At 35.0% G+C, this 23,364-nt stretch overlaps 1 protein-coding gene and 1 pseudogene across 2 annotated transcripts in view; both read left to right on the top strand.

The window, feature by feature from the left end:
• Positions 1–23,364, top strand: part of LOC132106950 (meprin A subunit beta-like) — a 79,145-nt gene that overhangs the window by 44,598 nt on the left and 11,183 nt on the right. The window lies entirely within an intron of this gene.
• LOC132107367 (meprin A subunit beta-like) overlaps positions 1–23,364 on the top strand; it is a 69,491-nt pseudogene that overhangs the window by 35,746 nt on the left and 10,381 nt on the right.

The following is a 23,364-nucleotide window of genomic DNA, read 5'->3' on the forward strand; positions in this document are numbered from 1 at the left end:
TCAAATGATAATGAGTTCCAGTCGCAGTCCTCTCTGGAGGTAATAGTTTTTATAGGGTACAGAGCAGAATTTAATTTATTAATCCGTGAAATTATGAATCTGTCTTCTCTCCGTGAAGGCGCACTGGCGCAGTAGCAGTACTGATTTCAAATGATCAACTGAAACACGACATATCGCAATCTGTGACGAATTATGTGAGAACCAATGAGAGTTCGATGTTAGTGCCGTAAACATGTCGTAATGCTTTTGTGTATCTATGGTTTGCAGCATGCACAGAAATGTTATTTCCTATTAAGTAGATGAGTAAACTGCTTTCAATAAATTCAATAAAAACATTTATTGATATGACAATTAAATACAACAGATTTAAATCATTAAAGCCACGATTTTAATATTAATACATGGGAATTCATATAAATTCACACTTTACGTTAGATTATTTAAGTTTTTTTAGCTGCTAACACCTACGTATTTGTACGTTTTACTGCTATAATTACGTCTAAGTTGTACGTTTTTATGTGCATGAAAACGTAAGTAAATGTACGTGTGGTAGAACCACATTTAACGTAAAAATACACACGTATTCTCATGAGATCACGTTGATCAATCCATCCATCATCCATTTTTAACTTCAAACCTTTGCTTCTGGTTAAAATACACGAGAGTACAGTACTGATATCAGTCCAAAACAGTTATAAACAAAAATAATTTGGTTTTATCAACTGTTTGGACTCTCATTCTGACGACACCCATTCCCTGCAGAGGATCCAATGGTGACCAAGTGATTTAATGCTAAATTTCTCCAAATCTGTTCACATGAAGAAATAAACTTATCTATATCTTTGGATAGTTTGAGGGTGATTAAATATTTAGCAAATTTTCATGTTGGCTGGACTATTGCTTTAAAAATCATTCCAAGTCTTAGCCAAATCTTTATCAATAATTACTTTAATCATGCCTAATAAAATCACATTACCTATTAGTGTAATAAATCATACACTATCAGGTACAGGCTCATATCATTGCAGACTTGGCTCTTTTGTTCTATAAACTGGTTAATACACAATGCACTGATGTTCTGAAGAGAGCGTCTCAGAGTGAAGTTCTCATGGCGTCTCTCCATACATTACTGATTCTGTGTGGATGTGCCACAGCCCTGTGTTTGGTGAGTACAGAATTCAGACGTCATCAATTTTGTGATCATGTGTTGATTTATATTGTGCTTAACAGAAGCAAATGATCATACAGTATGTTATAGCATAACTAACACAGTTATGGTAAAATGTAATGGCCTTGTTCGAGACTGAATGAGTTTTATAATGAAATAGTCTTTGGTTATACAAGTTTGTTGTTGTAAATGTGCACCTTTGACACGTATCTATCTATAGTGACATGACATACAGCCAAGTATGGTGACCCATACTCAGAATTCATGCTCTGCATTTAACCCATCCAAAGTGCACACACAAACCGTGAACACACACCCAGAGCAGTGGGCAGCCATTTGTGCTGCAGCGCCCGGGGAGCAGTTAGGAGTTCGGTGCCTTGCTCAAGGAGACCTAAGTCATGGTATTGCCGGCCCAAGACTCAAACCCACAACCCTAGGGTTAGGAGTTAAACTCTCTGTATGATGTAATGATTTGATACTATACTATAATTTTTTAAGGCAATACAGAGATTGATGTGGATAGTGGAAAAGACCAGAATATATTTAATATAAATTAAGGTATGTTGAAACATTAAAGGTCCTGTTCTTCGTGATCCCATGTTTTAAACTTTAGTTAGTGTGTAATGTTGTTGTTAGAGTATAAATAATATCTGTAAAATTCTAAAGCTCAAAGTTAAATGCCAAGCGAGATATTTTATTTAATAGAATTCGCCTACAAAAAACGACCCGTTTGGACTACATCCCTCTAGTTCCTGCAGTAATAACGTCACTAAAACTGTTTTTTGACTAACCTCCGCCGACATGAACACCCAAACAGGGGGGCGTGGTCTTGTTGCGCTCCGACGGAGAAGGAGGAAGAGCTGCATTGGTGTTTGTCGCCATGTTGTCGAAACGCTGTTATTTTCATCTCCAATCATCTTTGTTTGGCCTTCCCAGGGACGCTGTACTTGGAGATTAATGGTTAAAATTTATGTTTAACTCGGTTCCTGAAAATTCCACTTGCACATATGGGGCATGTTGTAACATTGCGTTACAATGTGCTATTCTATGACATTGGTGATGTACTATACACTATTTACTTTAATTCATTTTAATGAGTAACAATGAGAAACATGTGAATGAAGACTGACAGTCAATGTTTAGTCAGTTTAATGTTTAGAAATTATTATTTGCTCATTTATGTGGGCCGTCACAAGCATGGTTGCAATGTGTTCATTGTCAAACTCTAAAATCTGATTATTTTTCATTCTTAAATTTTTTTTTTTTTATATATATATATTTTATTTTATTAACAAAATATTTTAGATTGTCATGTATATATTTTTTTCATTTGATCAGACATTTTAACCTTGTTGCATGTTGTCACATTTCACTTCCATTTTTTGAGGGTAGATAAAGAAAAATGTATACACTGTAATTATGAAACAAAGCAACATATTTATACTAGACAGGTGTAAAATTACTGTGGATTATGTGTGTGTGTGTGTGTGTGTGTGTGTGTGTGTGTGTGTGTGTGTGTGTACACAAACGGAAAGTCAAAAAGTGTTACTTTGTGCCCTGCTCTCCCCTGGCATTTAACACTAGTGCACAGACTTGTAGAACAAGTAGATTAGGTTACAGAATGAAATGAAATATTAATTATATACTATTTCATATAGTATAGTAGTAAACATTTTCCCAAATCATGCTATAAACATTTATAAGAGCACTAGAGAAAGTTATCAGATATAGCAATGGTTATTAATAAAAAACTATTACAGTAATATGCATTGTGGCATGAATAACAAACAACTGATATAATTATCCACTCCTAACTAAGGCCCCATGCTTTCAGGTAGTCTACATTCATAATCCTGTGAAGTTTTGGGGGGCTTTTTTAATGTTGTTAATGATTTCACCACCAACAACAGATCTAATATTCTCTCTGAGTTTCCATGTTCCATTATGAACATTAAATGGTTTTAACATGAATTAAACCAAAAATCATGGTTCTTGCAGCCATGGGAATCGCAAATTAACAATGGTTTTGTTACTTCAAATAATAATTTACAAAGAAGTATGAAGATGATATTTTTTGTGGTTTAAAAACAGATCTAGCCAGCAATAGAGCGAAAACACTAATGGTGCTAGCGGTGAACACTTACAGTGTTGCCCTTACGAAAAATACGTTTATTCAAATGTGATATTAGTACATTTCATTAAAACTAAAAATTGGAAAGTATGCTTTTAGTTTACTTTTTATGTACTTCTCAGAAATTGACTTTATGTATTCCTCAGAAATATATATAAATTGACATTTAAGCATACTTTACTTATAGAAAAAGTCTAAATATATTTGAGCTATACTTGTGCTCCTAGAAAATGTGTTTTAAATGTTATATGGTAGAGGGCGCTAGTACACATCTTCTGAACAGAATAAAAAAAAACACACACAAGTGAAGAAGAAAACGAAACAACAGATACTAACACATGTAATCTAACACGATCCTCTGACATGAAACAGCATAAAAACTGTAACATTATAGAATAAAATGTAGACCCATACTCAAGCTTTGGGGTGTTCATCGACTCTATCTATGTTCTGATTATCATCAAATTATGTTATGTTCTAAATAAAATTAAAAGTCTTTTTTCTGCTTTTTGTTCAAAAAGCTATTTCTTTATTTATTTTTTTATGAAACTTACCCACATTAAAGTGTTTTAAAAAAAGGTTGCATGAAGCTAGAATAAAATGTTTTTATTTACAAGCAGATACCCTGTTCTTTATTTGGATGTTTTGTTTGTTCAGATATTTATATAACAAAATATATACAAATTCAGACCTAAATAGGGACATAGTACTATACTTAAAGTATGATGTAAAGTTTTTTTGTTTTGTTTTTAGTATACTTGCAGTATAAAACTACTAAACTAGTATTTTACAGAGACTATACTTCAAAGTGTACAAAGTATTTAATTAGTAAACTAGTAAATCAGTATACCTGTAAGTTCACTTTTAGTATAATTAAAGTACAATCTACAAACATAGAGGTTAACTAGTTGTGTACTCAAAATTTGCTACTGTTATACATAAAGTATACTTAAAAGTGGGCCAATTTAGTCCCAAAGAGTATTGAAACAGTACACTTACAAGTATACTACTAGAACACTGATATTTGTATACTTGCTACATAAAGTATACTTAAAATATACTTGAACTTTACTTAAGTATACCTATTAAAATAAACGATGTATAAAACTTTTTAGAAAGGTTTTTTTTTACTCTGCAAGTGTAAAAAAAGTGTTTTTAAGTGTTTAACTCTATCTAGGGTGGAGCTGTATATAATCCAGAAAAAAGTGTTAACTTTCTCACTGTGAGTGTTAATATAACACTCTAAAATTTTCTGTAATAGATACCCTTAAAGGAGATGGATGTTGAGTATGCATTATGATTGGATGAGACAGAAACATCCTGGTTTGATTGGGATATAAATACTGAGTCGAAGTGTTCCTCTTTGTCACACACTGTGCAGATGCTCTGTATGATTGTCTGACTTTCTTTCTTATTCAATTATACAATACTCTCAGAGTTATTGCCTCACAATAAGAGTTGGAAACATTTTTCCATTACAAGGGTGAGTAAATCTTCAACAAATTTTATTTATTTGCATATATTTATTTGTGGGGGGTGGTAAGACTTTATATTGTGTCCCTATTGCCTGCGTACTTACATAGTAACTAAATGTGTACATAGTATGTAACCACAGTGTAAGTACACAATGGTACTTACCATTCAGGGGGAGGAGATGGGTAGGTTTAGGGGAGTAATGTGATCCAGAGGGTGGAGATGGGTACAGTAGGTTTAATGGAGGAAATGGGATCCATTGGGTGGAGATGGGTAGGTTTAGGGGAGGAAATGGGATCCAGGGGGTGGAGATGGGTAGGTTTAGGGGAGGAAATGGGATCCAGGGGGGTGGAGATGGGTATGTTTAGGGGAGGAAATGGGATCCAGAGGGAGGAGATGGGCACAGTAGGTTTAGTGGAGGAAATGTGATCCAGGGGGTGGAGATGGGTAGGTTTAATGGAGGAAATGGGATCCAGGGGGTGGAGATGGGTACAGTAGGTTTAATGGAGGAAATGTGATCCAGGGGGAGGAGATGGGAACAGTAGGTTTAATGGAGGAAATGGGATCCAGGGGGTGGAGATGGGTAGGTTTAGTGGAGGAAATGTGATCCAGGGGGTGGAGATGGGTACAGTAGGTTTATTGGACGAAATGGGATCCAGGGGGTGGATATGGGTAGGTTTAATGGAGGAAATGGGATCCAGGGGGTGGAGATGGGTACAGTAGGTTTAATGGAGGAAATGTGATCCAGGGGGTGGAGATGGGTAGGTTTAGGGGAGGAAATGTGATCCAGGGGGTGGAGATGGGTAGGTTTAGGGGAGGAAATGTGATCCAGGGGGTGGAGATGGGTAGGTTTAGGGGAGGAAATGTGATCCAGGGGTGGAGATGGGTAGGTTTAGGGGAGGAAATGGGATCCAGGGGGAGGAGATGGGTAGGTTTAGCGGAGGAAATGGGATCCAGGGGGAGGAGATGGGTAGGTTTAGAGGAGGAAATGGGATCCAGGGAGTGGAGATGGGTAGGTTTGGGGATATGTAAAGTGGGTGGAGTTGGTGCACCACTGTAATACCAGTGTACTTATATGGTAATTCCTCAGGAACTGTCCACTTAATATAAAAAGTAACATTCTGGACACCAACCACAAATTATATGTAAAGCCTAACTTACTGGTCGCTGCTGTGTAACATCAGAATAATTGCATGATAAATATAATATAAAGTGTAACACTTTCTTTACCAAAAGTGCTGTTAGCCCTGTAACACATTTGTACTTTCATTACCAAAAAGTGTTGTTACCAATGTCCTGTTACACGTCTAGTTACTATGTAAGTACACAGGTATTAAGGATGATTAATATAAAGTGGGACCTTGCAGACTAGGCTCTTTTGTTCTATAAATTGGTTAATACACAATGCACTGATGTTCTGAAGAGAGCGTCTCAGAGTGAAGTTCTCATGGCATCTCTCCATACATTGCTGATTCTGTGTGGATGTGCCACAGCCCTGTGTTTGGTGAGTATAGAATTCCGATGTCTGAGAAACAATTTTGCGATCATGTGTTTATTAATATTGTGATTAAGCAAAACTAACATGGCTATTGTTATATTAAAATACAATGACCTTGTTCAAGTCTGAATGAGTTTTATGATAGTTTGTGGTTATTTCATACCATATAAAAACTTGCACTGTAATAAATTGTTGTTGTAAATGTGCATATTTGCACATAAATGTTTTCTTTCAAAGCCAACATCTTCACTCACAGGTGAGCCATAACAATTTATATAAAAATATATTCAATAAACACAACTGTTTATTTTATTAATATTTATATAATATGTTTTGAATTTTACCTTTTTTGTAGGCAATACAGTGATTGATGTGGATAATGGAAAAGGCCAGGATATATTTGAAATAAATGAAGGTTTGTGGAAACATTAATATCACATCTTAAATCTGTAGCATAATTTCTATAACAGTTTTGCATTAACTGCTGTCTCATTCAACAGCGGCAGGACTTGACCTGGTGGAAGGAGACATTCTGATAAATGAGGTCAGTGTTTCTTTGAACAAATTCTCATGCCATTTTCCACAAACAGGATACAAATTAGGGCATGAATATCTGGGCCTAAAAAAAATAATACAATATTTTCTTAAGGACACTCTTAAACTTCAGAAAATGTCAACATTAACCTCAGGAGGTCAAACTAATGTGTAAATACAGTTAGATACACTAAACATCATAAAAATCAAAATAAATCCTTGTTTATATTTAACAGAATACAGAAACACTATTCTGGATGAAAAGTATCGCTGGCCGACCACTGTGCCATATGTCCTAGACTGCAGCCTTGGTCAGTGAATATAATAATAACTGATTCAGTTCTGTTGAATTTATGCTTTGACCTGTATATGATAATATAATTCTAACTTAATATTTGCTCCAAATTATGCACTCACTATACTCTCTTAGTTTTCTTTTCTGTCTTTAAAAAAAAATATTTATAGACATCAACGCTAAAGGTGTGGTACTGAGAGCACTTGAGCAATACAGACTCAAGACCTGTATTGACTTTAAACCCTGGGATGGAGAGCCAAACTACATTTTTGTATTTAAAGGCAAAGGGTAATAAAATTTCAAAACACTACACACATTTAAACTCATCTTCAAACATTGTGCAATAATCAAAACTCTATTTTTATAATACAAAATTCGCATTTAGAAAAAAAAAAACAAGCATGAAAGAGACGTAAATAGACGTAATTCTTGAAACAGACAGCAATATGGAAGTATCTGCTTAATCTTCTTCTTATTTTTGGCAACCTGGCAACTCTGTGCACGCTCTCTCTCTCTCTCTCTCTCTCTCTCTCTCTCTCTCTCTCCACTGTGGATAAATACGCTTGCTTTCTGAAAACACTCTTGCAGTTTAGTGATCTCCACTTAAATATTCTCAGAAAAGTGTAATTTATCAACTGTTAATTTACGACACACACACACATACACACACACAGAGAGAAAGAGAGAGAGGCTGTGCATGTATGAATAACCACCATTTTGCCGTGATTCTCTATTAACAGTGAAGCCATAGCTTTAATTCCTTTAGAAACTGATGGTACCAGATGGTACTGATGGATGTTGAGAAAGATGTAGCTCTTGAGCAATTACGTTTTTTAATTACTGCAGGGCAGTGCTAAAAAGTTTGCTCCTGAATGTCTGAGTGTGATCGCCATGGGATCTATGTGTGTGACAGAACTTAACGTCAAACTGCTTCTGGTTCACACAAATGCTGGCACACGCTTTGAACTTGTCCGCGCGCACCTAAGCAAACTAGCAGATGCAATATTTTCTACACACTGTAAAACCCGACATGTTAACTTAACTCAAACCGTTTGAGTAAACAGATTGCCTTGATTTAAACCATGTAAGGCCTAGTCCACACGGACACGGGTATTTTTATAACCAGAGTTTTTCCTCCTGCGTTTTAAAAAAAAATCCCGTCCACATGAAAACGTCAAAACATGCTATCAAGCGCTGTCAAGAGCATGCCACACCAGCAGGCGGCGATATAACCCAAATTGTAAAGTCACCTTGGCCAATCAGAAGCAGTCAGCAGCGCACAATCTGACGTCAAACACAGCGGATAACGGCGCACGCTCTGACGTCGCAAGGCAAAAACCCCGGTTATACTGTCCACACGACAACACTGCAACCGACGTTTCTGAAAATGCTCACCCTGGCCGTAGTTTTCAAAAATGTTCGGTTTCGGTGCCCTGAAACTGCGTTTTCATGTGGATGAAAGGCCGAACCGCGTAAAAAAAGTCACGGTTATAAAAATACCCGTGTCCGTGTGGACAGGGCCTAAGTTTTAAAACTTTGCATTCAAGTAATTAAGTGAATAACTAACTACAACTGACTTCAGACACAGCCTTAGATGAAATCAACTGAAATAAATTACATGAAATCTCTCAAGATCTGATTAAACAACCCCACAAACAGCATCACCAGCTCCACTTATTAATAACCAGACTGACTTTATTTCTGTCAGACGTCTACAGAAGATCTTATTGAGAATGAACTAAGGTTTAGATGTTGATTTATTGTTTCATTTGAAGTAACCATGTTAGAGATCAGTGTTTGCTTTAGTTGGGCTCTTGACCCTTGATTTTTGTCTTAGTCTTTTCTTTGGCTGTTATAACCGTGTGTTTCTAAAACACATTTGTTGTAATCCAAAAGCCCAAAAGAAATATCATCAGGTGTTAACCTGTACCTAGGTGTAGGTTGTTATACTCTATATTGGTGATGATAATCATCAATTATTGAACTGTACTGAGTCTAATCTCTGATGAAATAGGTGTTGTAAAATTTGATTATATAGTAAAAGTGATTCTAAGTGGAAGTGGTTCTGTGATAATCAGTTAATGACTTTTCAAACTGTGTGGTCTTCTATGGTTTCAAACAGTCACACAAAGACATCAATAATCAGAATATGAACCTCAACAATGGTGACCATAAAAAAAAGGCTGCAGAGCATGCTGGGAGCCATGGATGAGTTTTGTACTACAATAGTACCCAGCATGCATTGCAGCATGTTTTTTTCGTCACCACTGTAGAGGTTAATATTCTGATTATTAATGTCTGTGTTTGACCAATTACTGGCATAGAAGAACTAGGTCCACTTCTACTAATTGCACATTTATTAATCAGAGATTAGACTCTGTACAGATCAATAATTGTGAATAATAATGAATAACTATCATCACCTATATAAAGTATAACAACCTACATCTAGGTACAGGTTAACACCTGATGGCATTTCTTCTGGGTTTCTGAATTACAACAAATGTGTTTTAGAAACACATGGTTATAACAGCCAGAGAAAAGACTAAGACAAAAATCAAGGGTCAAGAGCCCAACTAAAGCAAACACTGATCTCTAACATGGTTACTTCAAATGAAACAATAAATCAACATCTAAACCTTAGTTCATTCTCAATAAGATCTTCTGTAGACGTCTGACAGAAATAAAGTCAGTCTGGTTATTAATAAGTGCAGCTGGTGATGCTGTTTGTGGGGTTGTTTAATCAGATCTTGAGAGATTTCATGTATTTTATTTCAGTTGATTTCATCTAAGGCTGTGTCTGAAGTCAGTTGTAGTTCTTGTGTTTCTCTTTTCTTCAGTGATTCTGTTTGTTAACAGCAGCTGTTCATCACTAATTCACAATTATCACTCAATTAATCACTTAATTACTTAATTGCAATGTACAGCTTCTTTCAGTGAACTCAACTGAATTAAGTTCAGAGTACTTATAACTGTTAGTTTTTTCAACTTAAATGGTTTAAGGCAATCGGTTTCCTCAAATGGTTTGAGTTAACATAACTTGTCAGGTTTGAGTGAGGCTGTGTCTGAAGTCAGCTGTAGTTCCTTTCTCTCTTTTCTTCAGTGATTCTGTTTGTTAACAGCAGCTGTTCATCACTAAAGCTCAATTATCACTCAATTAATCACTTAATTGCAATGTACATCTTCTTTCAGTGAACTCAACTGAATTAAGTTCAGAGTACTTATAACTGTTAGTTTTTTCAACTTAAATGGTTTAAGGCAATCGGTTGCCTCAAACGGTTTGAGTTAACATAACTTAAGGATATCTGTTTACTCAAACCGTTTGAGTTAAGTTTAATTGTCGGGTTTTAAAGTCAAGGCAATTGGTTTACTCAAACGATTTGAGTTAAGTTAACTTGTTGGGTTTTACAGTGCACAAATGTAAATATTGTAAGGGTAAGCCTTTCTTTAACCTTTTTCTGGAAGAGTTAAAACTATATGTGTTTGATTTCTGACTCTTCCATTAAGAAAGCTGTAAAAACGGTGAATCTTTTTAGAAGGTATATTATTTTCTTGCTCCCTGGCATTTAGTATATTAATGTCATTCTGCCTGCTCTGCCAATAGTTAAAAATGGCAATATACAGTAGTATACAGTCTTTCTTTAATAAACAGCTGTTTTACTAAATTCTGCTGAGGTGAAATTCAGTGCAGTCTTGTATCGTGATACGCATTGTATCATGACCTCTGTATCGTGACATTTGTATTGTGATATGTATCATATCAATACCTCTGTATCGTGATACGTATTGTATCGTGACTTTGTTGGTGATACACAGCCCTACTGACCATACCAACCCGGATTGTTAGAGATGGATTCATTAATATTTTATTTTGAATTAAGAAATTATTATATTATTTATTATATAAATTATTACATTATTAAATTATTATATTAACCATAGGCCTTGGCCACCAGACTGTATTACGTGCGATAGCCAGCATTCAAATCAAGTTTATCATGAATACATTTTTCCATCCAACACTCTTATAAGTCCATTGACTGTTCGGCTTTTTCCCGTATTATTTGTTTATTATTATTAGCCTATTAATATTGGTTATGTTTTTATTTTCATTTATATTATATATCCGAATACTTTTGTAAATAATAGCCTACTGTAAATGCTCAACATGCCAATAAAGCTTTGATTTTGCTGAATGGAATATTTGCTGCATTTGCTAGCATTTGCAGTTTAAATTTAACACATATTTAATTTTATTTTGGCTACTTAATAGACCATAATTATAAATACAATAGTGCTTAGTTGAGGAATTCATCATTTGTAAATGAAAACAAAACACAGTAATTTATCATCATATATGGGCATAAATACAATCATAAAGTCTAAACTTTCTTGGCATAATTGTTAGGCATTTATTTACAAAATATATGGTAGGCTAGCAAATGCTAGCATAATTATACAAAACATTAGGTAAAGCAATGCACAAATTTAAAGGAGAAATAAGCATATGTAACAATAAATATATAAATATAGTCCTAATAAGTTAATGTAATATTAATAATATTAATATACCAACATTAAATTAAATGTTTAATGTTAATAAAATGTTTTATCTATTTTTGATAATCCCGGGTTGCTATGGTCATGCAGGTGTATTTATATATTAAACTTGTGGCCCCAATAAAAATATGTCATTGCCTCAACATAAGAAGTCGTGGCCACAAGAAATGAATGTCTTTCCCTCAATATAGCATCTCGAGGCCACGACATAAAGATGTCGCTACCACGACAAAATTATTTCATTGCCACGACATAATATCATGTTCCCACTAGTTACTATGTAATTCCATCAAATGAATATCTCGTGGACATGACATTTATTATGTTCCTATGAGTGAACTGAACATTTCACCATTAAAAAAAAAAACAGCATAAGCATATAAACATTTTTAATATGAGCTTAAAATATCTGAGAGCACAAAAAAAAAACAGGGAAACATAGCCAAGGAAACATAATTTTGTGTTCAAGTTAGTTAATGTTTGAAATATTATCTCAGTTTGTGCAATACTATTTTAAAGTATGCTTATGCTTATATCATTACATATTACATTTACATTACATTTGCTTATTTCCCCTTTCAATTTGTGTATTGTTAAACCGAGGTCCTGACTCTCTGTGGTCAGTTAAAATTCCAGGATGTCTTTCGAAAAGAGTAGAGGTGTGACCTCAGCATCCTGGCTAAATTCACCCATTGGCCTCTGACCATCATGGCCTCCTAACAATCCCCATATCTGCTGATTGGCTTCATCACTCTGTCTCCTCTCCACCAGTAAGCTGGTGTGTGGTGGGCGTTCTGGCGCATCATCCAGGCTATGACTATGTAAGGCGCTTTGAGTGCCTAGAAAAGCGCTATATAAATGTAAGGAATTATTATTATTATTATTAATAAAGTTTTTAATATTGTTTAAAGTTTTGTTTCATGCTTATTTTTTTATATGTGTTTATACATTTTTGTATATACACGTATTATTTTTTGATCCGTGACAATTGTTTTCTATTCTAAAAACATTGCTTTTACATTTTTTTTTATTTCTTGCAATATAATTTTTCTTGCATTTTTACATTTTGGTTTCATACTTGTTATTTTATTATAATTTTTTTCTGTGACTGCAATACATTTGGCGGGATTCTGATCCCATACCGCGCCCCCCCCCCCCCCCCCCCCCCCCAAAAAAAACCAGCCGGTGGTCAAAGGGGTATTTGGCATGTACGGCACCAGGCCTTAATGATGAATTTGTGAGAACCATGGAAGGCTGGGTTCCATATTGAGACCTAAGCAGTAATCCTATGTGTATAGTCCACGGTATAGTCTTAGAGCCCGTGTTTCCCCGGCAGACTTCTCCCTTCCCAAGAGGATTTTAATCACCTTAAATTTCTCCATATACACCTAAATTGATGCTACATGTGCCTTTGCTTTCGAAAACTCCTTTGGGAAGGTTGGGGCTTCCGCAGTGTCCCTGTTCCAATCGGAATGTGTACATTATCCCAGTGTTATCCAATCTCACCTAGTGAGGTAGTGCTTTGACAATGGTGAGTGGAACTACTTGTTCCAAGCCCTGTCCTACACCTAATAGGTGCGCAGGCGGCTCGCACAGGGCGCTGGAAGGGGCAGGACCCATGGTGCTTTGGTAGGGATCCCAATTAGTCGGTCACCGACGTGATGTTGAGTGTGACCAACTGAAAGGGAACATATCAGTTACGTATGTTAACCCTCGTTCCCTGAAGGAGGAAATGGAGACATCACGTCCTGTCGCCACAGTTGCTGTACCACAGCTGAGCCGCCGGGTCACTGGCTCGGCTCCTCAGTGAAAACCTGGTATACATTGCACCTGCTGCCTTATTATAGTCAAGCTGTGATCAGCAGCTGGATGCAATACTTGGATGCCAGTGTGCATTGGCTTGTTTAGTTTACAGTCAAAGTAGATTGGTCTATCGAAGCGATATTCCAATTGGTTGGTTCCCTGACGTGACATCTTCGCTACTTCCTTCAGGGAACGAAGGTTACCACACGTAACAGAGATGTTTATAGTACGGTGTCTTGTATATTAAAGAGAAGAATCTTTAAGATAACTCTGTCTATCTATTAGCAGTCTAAGAAATGTACGGCATCTTTTTTTATATTTATCGTCAGAAATGTTTATTATATATAGTATGTTATATATAATCTCATTTCATGTATTACCATCTTTTTTAAAAGAAGAGAATGGTGTGTTTAATAAGTACAATAAACTTAAATGTTGATTACTTGTTTAAAATGATTTTTTTCTTTAATAGCATAATAGTAACATGCTGTCATATATAATTATATATTTTATGTATATATTTGCATATTCTTTAAAATAGTGATAAGTCTCTTTTTAAGTTAATATGTTTCTGTACTGTATATGTATGCTTGTTCGTGTGATTTATCAGAATACAAATTTTTATAGTGGCATGGATATTACACTGATATAACAGGGTAAAAGCAGTTTATGATGAAATTTCTTAAGCAGTCATAATTCAGATCGCTTAAAAACTTTTATCAATTTAATAAAAAATGTAAGTGCATGCAGAATTTTATTGTGTGGTGGTAGGTGTACAGTAAAGAATAAAAAAGACAATATATATATATACGTATATATAAATCTTTTGAAAAATATAAATTAATACTACATGATCTATATAATTTTTGTAATGTTAGGTTTAGGGGATGATACTGTATAAAAATCATTAATATAATGTAAATATGAATATTAAAGTTATACATATAATGTAGAAAATGTGTAGCAACAATTAATGTGAATTGAATGGAATGGAATTGTGCCTATGCAAAGTCTGCATAAAACATGTCAATGACATGTCCGGACATGTCGGGGTCCACAATAGCCCATATCATTCAGGCCTGTTAAATTATATATTTTTCCCGATCCTGGTAAAATGTACAACATTTAATTTTTTTTAGTGATGATTAAAACTAGTGTAAAAGGTTTGCATTGTTTTATATCATGTGATTACATAGTTAAATTATTTTTGTTTAAAAGTAGAAAATAAGACTTGGGGGCGATTGAAAGTGTACACGTGCATGAGAGGGAGGGGGGTGGTGTTGGGTGAAAGAGAATTGTTCTTTCAACCTAAACCAAGCACAATTTGGGAAATATTTCCCTCATTGAGCGGTCATTCCAGTATTAGAAGGAAACCTTTGTCTCGCAGAAAAAAAAATTTAAGGTTAATTTTATATATTTATTGTTTTATTTTCAATTTATTAATAGTCAAGTAACCTATTTTATGTAAATTATTTTATACAGCCAACAGATTATATGTATGATCTGTTCTCATGAAATGTTTAAAATTGTTTATTTATTATTGACCTTAAAACCAATATCAATATCAAAAAGTCAAAGCCATCAATCAAATTTTGACGTTTGGTGTAGCATACAGTATCTCTCTCTGACATGGACTGTACATTGAGATCGATTTAAAATTGTTTTCATGATTAAAATACAAGCAAGAATGCAAATTTCCCTGAAAATCCAAACAAATGTGAAATACATTTTTAAAACAGTTTAACAAAAAAAAAGGACATTAAATTTTAAACGTAACCTTAATTTTAAACAGAATATTGTCATGTTTGTTCTATTTTACAAATTTATAAGACTTCAGACGAAATCCGTATCATGGTGTGCATCTCCAAGCAACATACAGCGGTGTTTCATTAGTGCATGAATCTGCAGCTTTGAACGATTCGGAGAGTCAGTGATTATTAACCTATTCACAACTTAAGCATTTTGCTTTTGAATGAATGAATGAATGAATGAATGAATGACATGATGACTGGCTCATAAAGACAGTGATTGGCTGACACCTATTGGTGGTTTTATTTGTAAGTCTAAAAATAGCCTATCTCTTCTATTTGCCATGATTTATTTCTTTATTTATTACATTAATAATACACTTAATGGTGTGTTAAGAATAAAACATGCATATAAAACACGACATAAGATACAATTAATAATGATAGAAAATATTTGCCTATATAAATTGTAAAATGCACCTGTAAATCAATTTAAGGGGGCAAATATTGTCCTTTAATAGAAAAGTGTAACTGCGGTCTGTAACGACTGGTACACAGGAGACGAGAGATCCAAGAGCAGTGTGAGTTTAATGGGTAATCCAAAATCAGAATCAAACAAGCAGGGGGTCAAAACCAAAAATCAGTCCAAAACACAAACAAACAAGAACAGGAACTCGAAATACTAGGAACGCGAGGAAACCATGTAACGGAAAGTAAGGACTCCATGAAACAGACAGAAGTGCCTGAGGTGAGGTGCCTTGGGGAAGTGAGACCACTAGTGGACACCCGGGGAAACACAGACCAGACACCGTGTCACAGTCTAAGTGGAACAGAGGGGGTATGCAGAAGGATGTTTAATGCCCCAGCGGTACGCCGCTGTAAAACGTCTGAGAATCACTGTGTTATGTCATTCAGTAAAGTATTTAAATTGTCACAAAGCCATGCTAAAAACATTAATAAGAGTACTAGACAAAGTTATCATCTATACAGCAATGATTATTAATGAAAACTATGACAGTAATATGTATTGTTGCATGAACAGTGTTGGGGAGTAACTAGTTACATGTAACGGCGTTACGTAATTTAATTACAAAATTATTGTAACTGTAATTAGTTACAGTTACTGCGAAAAAATGAGTAATTAAATTACAGTTACTTATGAAATTTTTTAACGATTACAAAGGGGATTACATTTGAATGTTTACACGCATCCACATACAGATTTAACTGATTTATTTCCCAAATTGCACTGACTATTCTGAGACATACCGCCCTAATAATTTCTGGGATGCGGAAATACAGTCTGGTTCATAGAATCCAGTCATAAAAACGGAATGCCTAACGCGGACGGAATATGGCACATTTTGGATGACTAAATCAAAAGTAGGTCAGTACACTTGAATCAAAACATGACATCCTGTACCCACTAAATTACTAAAAGAGCTGTTGCCTGTAGCCGAAGAACCGCTTCTCAATATCATTAACTCGTCGTTATCTTTAGGTCACGTCCCAAAACCATTCAAGCTGGCGGTTATCAAGCCTCTTATTAAGAAACCAAAACTAGATCATAGTGTACTGGCAAATTATAGGCCTATTTCAAATCTTCCATTTATGTCTAAAATTTTAGAAAAAGTTGTGTCTGCTCAATTGAGCACCTTCCTGCATAAAAATGATCTGTATGAAGAATTTCAGTCAGGTTTTAGGCCCCACCATAGCACAGAAACTGCACTTGTTAAAATTACAAATGACCTGCTTCTTGCGTCAGATCAAGGCTGCATCTCATTTCTAGTCTTACTTGATCTTAGTGCTGCGTTCGACACCATAGATCATGACATACTCATAGATCGATTACAAAACTATACAGGTATTCAAGGGCAGGCTCTAAGATGGTTTAGATCCTACCTGTCCGATCGCTACCATTTTGTTTACTTAAATGGGGTGTCATCTCATTTATCATCAGTAAAATATGGAGTGCCACAAGGATCCGTCCTAGGTCCCCTTCTATTTTCAATATACATGTTGCCCCTTGGTAATATTATTAGAAAATACGGAATTAGCTTCCACTGTTATGCTGATGATACTCAGCTATATATTTCAACGAGACCAGATGAAACTTCCCAATTATCTAAGCTAACAGAGTGTGTTAAAAATGTAAAAGATTGGATGACAAATAATTTTCTCCAATTAAATTCGGATAAGACAGAGATATTAATTATTGGACCAAAAAACACCACACAGAATCTTGTAGATTACAATCTGCAACTAGACGGATGTACTGTTACTTCCTCTACAGTCAGAAATCTGGGTGTTATATTAGACAGCAATTTGTCTTTTGAAAATCATATTTCCAATGTTACAAAAACCGCATTCTTCCATCTTAGAAACATTGCCAAGCTACGAAACATGTTATCTGTTTCTGATGCAGAAAAGCTAGTTCATGCTTTCATGACCTCTAGACTGGACTATTGTAATGGACTTCTAGGTGGTTGTCCTGCTTCGTCAATAAACAAGCTACAGGTAGTCCAAAATGGAGCAGCTAGAGTCCTTACCAGGTCAAGAAAATATGATCATATTACCCCAATTTTACAGTCTCTGCACTGGCTACCTATTAAGTTCCGTATCTGTTACAAATTATCATTACTTACCTATAAGGCCCTAAATGGTTTAGCTCCTGCGTACCTAACTAGCCTTCTACCACGCTACAACCCATCACGCACCCTAAGGTCACAAAACGCTGGACTTTTGGTAGTTCCTAGGATAGCAAAGTCCACTAAAGGAGGTAGAGCTTTTTCACATTTGGCTCCCAAACTCTGGAATAGCCTTCCTGATAATGTTCGGGGTTCAGACACACTCTCTCTGTTTAAATCTAGATTAAAAACGCATCTCTTTCGCCAAGCATTCGAATAATGTATCTCTTAAATTGTGAGTGTAGTTGCATCTGCATTTTTATTCTTTAGCTTGGGTTAAACTAATTTTACTTTGTTGGATCAGCAGCTATGCTAATGATGTCTCTATTTTGTTTCTATGTTTTAAATCCCGTGGTAACTAGGATTTACACAAGCTCCAGTCTGGATCCAGAACACCTGAGAAGAGATGATGCTGACCCTCAGAGGACCCCAGATGATGCTAACCTTGAATCAACAAACAGAACTAACAATTATTGCTACATGTGTGACTGCATCCTATAATTACTATTAATTAATAATATTGATAGTTCATCATCTAGCTGACTACGTCTTGTATTATTATTATTATTTTTATTTTTCTAAAATCCTGTCAAACGTGCACAAACTACTAGCTACTACTAAATATTGTAGAAACATAATTTTCTGTAAAGTTGCTTTGTAATGATTTGTATTGTAAAAAGCGCTATACAAATAAACTTGAATTGAATTGAATTGAACATCGACTAGTGTCTGTGAATATTAAGCCACAAAAATGCAATATATGACTTGCACATTCTGCGTGTCTGTGGAAATCAGGCGCGGACTGGACACCGGGAGAACCGGGACAATTCCCGGTGGCCTGGCAGCCGATTTTGCCCCACTATTTAATATCATTATTGTATAATTGCCTGCCGAATGTACTAAAGCGATCATTTGCGAATCCGCCATTTGATAATAAAATCTCTAAGTCATGAATTGTTAGTCATGACTCGCGCGCTCTCCGCGCCTCCGCCAAACGGTTTGGATCAGACTCAGAGAGAGAGAGAGAGAGAGAGAGAGAGAGAGAGAGAGAGAGAGAGAGAGAGAGAGAGAGAGAGAGAGAGAGAGAGAGAGAGAGAGAGAGAGAGAGAGAGAGAGAGAGAGAGAGAGAGAGAGAGAGAGAGAGAGAGAGAGAGAGAGAGAGAGAGAGAGAGAGAGAGGACTGCTGGAGCAGAGAAGCAGAACTATACTGTTCAGGGTTTCAGGTCAGTTTCATCTGTAAAGATGCTTTTTTGTCTTTGTTTTTTTTATTTATTTAATCAAGCAGCAGCACGTTGCTCACCAGTCATCACTCAAAATACTATATAAAGGACATCATTATTATCTGTTGTAATGTTACAGTAGTAATTTAGCTGAAAAACAATCAGATTTTTTTATAGGTTTAGGGGGAGCTACGACAGACAACAAAACAACCCTTACGAAAATTAACATTTTAATATTTATCTATAAATCCAGAGAAAATGGTTACTATTGTTTAACTGTGATAACCAAAAATTTTAAATTATTTTACAAATGCATTTATTTAAAAATAAATACAAATTCATTAGCAAAAAAAAAAAGAAAAAAAAAATTAAACAAGGTTATTTTACTTTTATATAGGCTAATAAAATCAAGGTTAATTTTTGTAAGGGAAAAATATGACTCGTGTACAGTATTAGGATTTTTCTATAAAGATATTGTAGTATTGTAGAGTATTGTATTGTAAAGTATAGTTGTGTTCAATCTTGAGTATTAAAGTCACGAGAGAGATGGATAACAGGGCAAAATAAAGAGAAGTGAAGGTGCAGTTCAGGAGAGAACTTTTAATTATTTTGCATGTCCCCAAATTAAAGATTTAAAATAGATAAAAATCGTTAGATAAATGATTATAGACGAAATAGATAAAATAAAAAATAGTTTGGTCCATGAATTTGTTTGTATGAGTTTGAATTTTCCAGTCAGAATTTTTTTCCATGGTTTTTTTCCATGGTTTTTATTTCCAAAGACATGGTTTCATTTACTACACATAGGCCTACTGAAGCTCGCAGTGTTTTCAACCTCTGCTGCCTCAATATAGGAGTACACGAGCACATAAACATAATTTCTAGAACTGCTCTGTGTCACTTCATGTGCATTTTACTTATTTTTAGAAAACTATCATCATATACAAAGAGACAGCAAAAACACCAATGTTTAGGAGTTTATTACACAGAATACATCACATGCTTATTAGATAACTGTATTTAAGTTTATGTATATGCTTTTATTTATTATTCTTTAATTTTCACAAATTTAGAAAAGTAATCAAAAAGTACTCAAAAGTAATTAGTTACATTACTTTAATAAAGTAATTGAAAAAGTTACACTACTATTACATTTTAAACAGGGTAACTTGTAATCTGTAACCTATTACATTTCCAAAGTAACCTTCCCAACACTGTGCATGAATAATAAGCAACTGATAAAATAATCCACCTTCATAGTAAAGTATGAACAGATTTTGATACCATAAATAGGCTGTGATTTAAAAATGATCATCCCTCCCTTTTTTACAAGCATCTACATGCCCGTCTCTTTTTTTAATTGTTCATAGTTTATATTAGAGTTGTATTTGTAGGGGATGTTATAGCACAATTCTTTAACACCCGTAGTCCTAGTTCCCTAGTTTACTGCTATTTATACTCCACATTGTCTGACATGAATATTCCATTCATTCATAAAGATACAGCAGCGATTCTACAACAGGTTACATTTGAGAGATACAGAGTTACAAAATAGAGTAAATGAAGTAGCCTATAATATATTTAGTCTGATTAACATGACACACAGGTTTCAGGTTTCTGGATTTTACTTTTATCATTGTCATATTACACATTTTGCATTATGCTCTTTTTATGTAGTTTAAGTATTTTAGTTCTTACAATAATACATTTATTTCAATCCCCTGCTGAAAAAAAGGAACCATCACATAAGTTGTAATGGTTTTACTGGTTATAATGAAAATTGTGTTGGATTTAATGGAAACTGCAATGATGCCTGTTGGTCTCTGCTGGTAATTGGTCACCTTCTGTTCGTGGCTTTTGTTAAAACCACTAAATCCTAATTTATTATGTCCATAAACACTATTCAGGAAACTATTATTTTACGTAGTTGAAGGTTTGTAATGGTATTAATAGTGGAAATTCTTAGAATTTCTGTGATGGATTCTATTGTTTTTGTCAGCAGGGTCAACATGGGTTTTGTGATGTTATTCGCCATAAATGCGATAGGATTGCTGTAATATTGTGAAATACCTGAAGTAGCTACTGTTTGTACTGTAGTTGTAGTGGGCCTATTTGAGAGAAAATCGAGGGCTGTGTTTTTACTCACAGTCCATCCCTGTTTATTACGGATGAATGATTTTGATAATTTTTAGTCACATTTGTCTTATTTATCTCATTAATAATTCATGTTGATATGGGTGAGGAGAAGGCTGTGTATATGAATATGGACAAACTATCCATTTAAGACAAAATAACTCTTGCAAAGATTGTAAGATCCCTCTGCAGCCATTGATTTAAGATTGTTTTACATTTATCAATGCAAACTAATACACAATATCATTATTATTTTTGAATCAATATAGATAATAGCTCTGCAACCATTATAAACAGTCTTGAAAAACTACCACAACCTCATTGAATTCCCCTTTTAGTTGGGGAATATTTTACAGGTTCCATGACCTAAAGCTATAGAGCTGATTGTTATATTATATAACATTTAAATTAAATTCAAAAACAAAATTCTTAAAAAAGAAAGAAAAAGGGATGCTAAACAGCATCAAATGCTTTATAGAAATCAAAAAAAAAAATGCTCATATAAGGAGTTCCTTCCTCGTCTACGTCATTAGATCCACGATTGGAAAAAAAAAACAGCCGAAACTTGTACCAACCCGGAAGTACGACCTTCAGCACAGAAATTCTCAGTCATTTTTCTAAATTATTTTTTAAAACTTTGGCCATGTTTAGCATGAAAATCTGTCTCTTTAACACTGTGAACAACTCTGGATACATGAAACACCATTATAACCCCCCTTTAATATCACCTCCAAAATGGTTTCTTTTGCCATCTTTGCGTTATTTTGCACAATAATCTTCATTGCAGTGTCATGCTCCATTACAAACATTAGGACAATGTACAAACAATGCACATTATTTATTTATTTAACCAGGAAAGAGGACTCACTGAGATTAAAATCTCTTTTACAGGAGTGTCCTGGCCAAGATAGGCAGCTGAGTTTACATAGACAATTTTACATCGAAGTTACAACACACAAACATAAACAAACATCATTTCATAGATATAAAGAATATGCATCTGATTAGAAACATTTACACACCATTAATTTACTCTGATGATTGTTTAATAAATATTTAAAGTGACCGCAAGATACTAAATTTTTTAACTTCATCTCAGTCTGGAGAAGATTCCAATCTGAGTTCATATCAACCAATAGGATTCCATGTACGATGTCGCGTTTTCATTGGTCAGTCGTTAAAGCCTATTTCTGATTGGTTGTTGCCATTTTGACAGCGTTTATGCCAAAAGCAAAGAGAAAGAAATCGAAGAGAAGAGTACTTGGCAATGCGCGAATGCACTGGACGCAGTCTAAGCACATACACGCTTACATTAAGCGAAGAGGAGAGATTCGCGATTGCACTGAACACGTTTTAAGTGCAGGCATACTCTCTGAGCGAGCCCAGAGAAAATTCTTACAAGAGCAACGTGTATCTGAGAGCGCGTGCCCAGTTCCCGCACGCGAGCAGAGAGATTTGCGCTCTGCACATTATATTCTGCGCGCGAGCAGAGAGATTCACGCTCGCGCATTATATTAATGTACTTTCGCACTACAATTATGCGCTCACATATGACAGGGAAATAACACCATAGAAAGCAGACTGTAAAAAGGCTACAGATTGTTGCTTAGAGGAAGCTGAACAATATATAATAGTGTCATCAGCGTAAAAATGGAACCTTGTATTTTCAATATTAAAATCTAAACAATTTGTATATATGCTGAACAATAGTGGTCCTAGCACAGATCCTTGAGGGACTCCCCTAATGACCTCTAATGGATCTGACCGAATACCTTTCATCTGGACACATTGGGATATTCCCCTTAAATAAAAACTAAACCACAAGATAACATTTTCTGATAGTCCTACTGATCGAAGCCTTTTTAGTAACATATCATGATCCACAGTGTCGAAGGCCTTTGATAAGTCGACAAAAATAAATGCACAGTGTTTCTTGTCATCTAAGGACTCCACTATATCATTCAAAACTTTTAAAACGGCTGTAGACGTACTGTATCCTTTACGGAAACCGGATTGGTTAGTAGACAGAATATTATGAGTATTTAAATACTTTGTCAATTGCGCACTAACTAATTTTTCAAGATTTTCGAGATAGTACACAGTTTAGATATAGG

Source organism: Carassius carassius, chromosome 27 (assembly GCF_963082965.1).
Source record: "Carassius carassius chromosome 27, fCarCar2.1, whole genome shotgun sequence".
In the NCBI taxonomy this organism is placed as follows: Eukaryota; Metazoa; Chordata; class Actinopteri; order Cypriniformes; family Cyprinidae; genus Carassius; species Carassius carassius.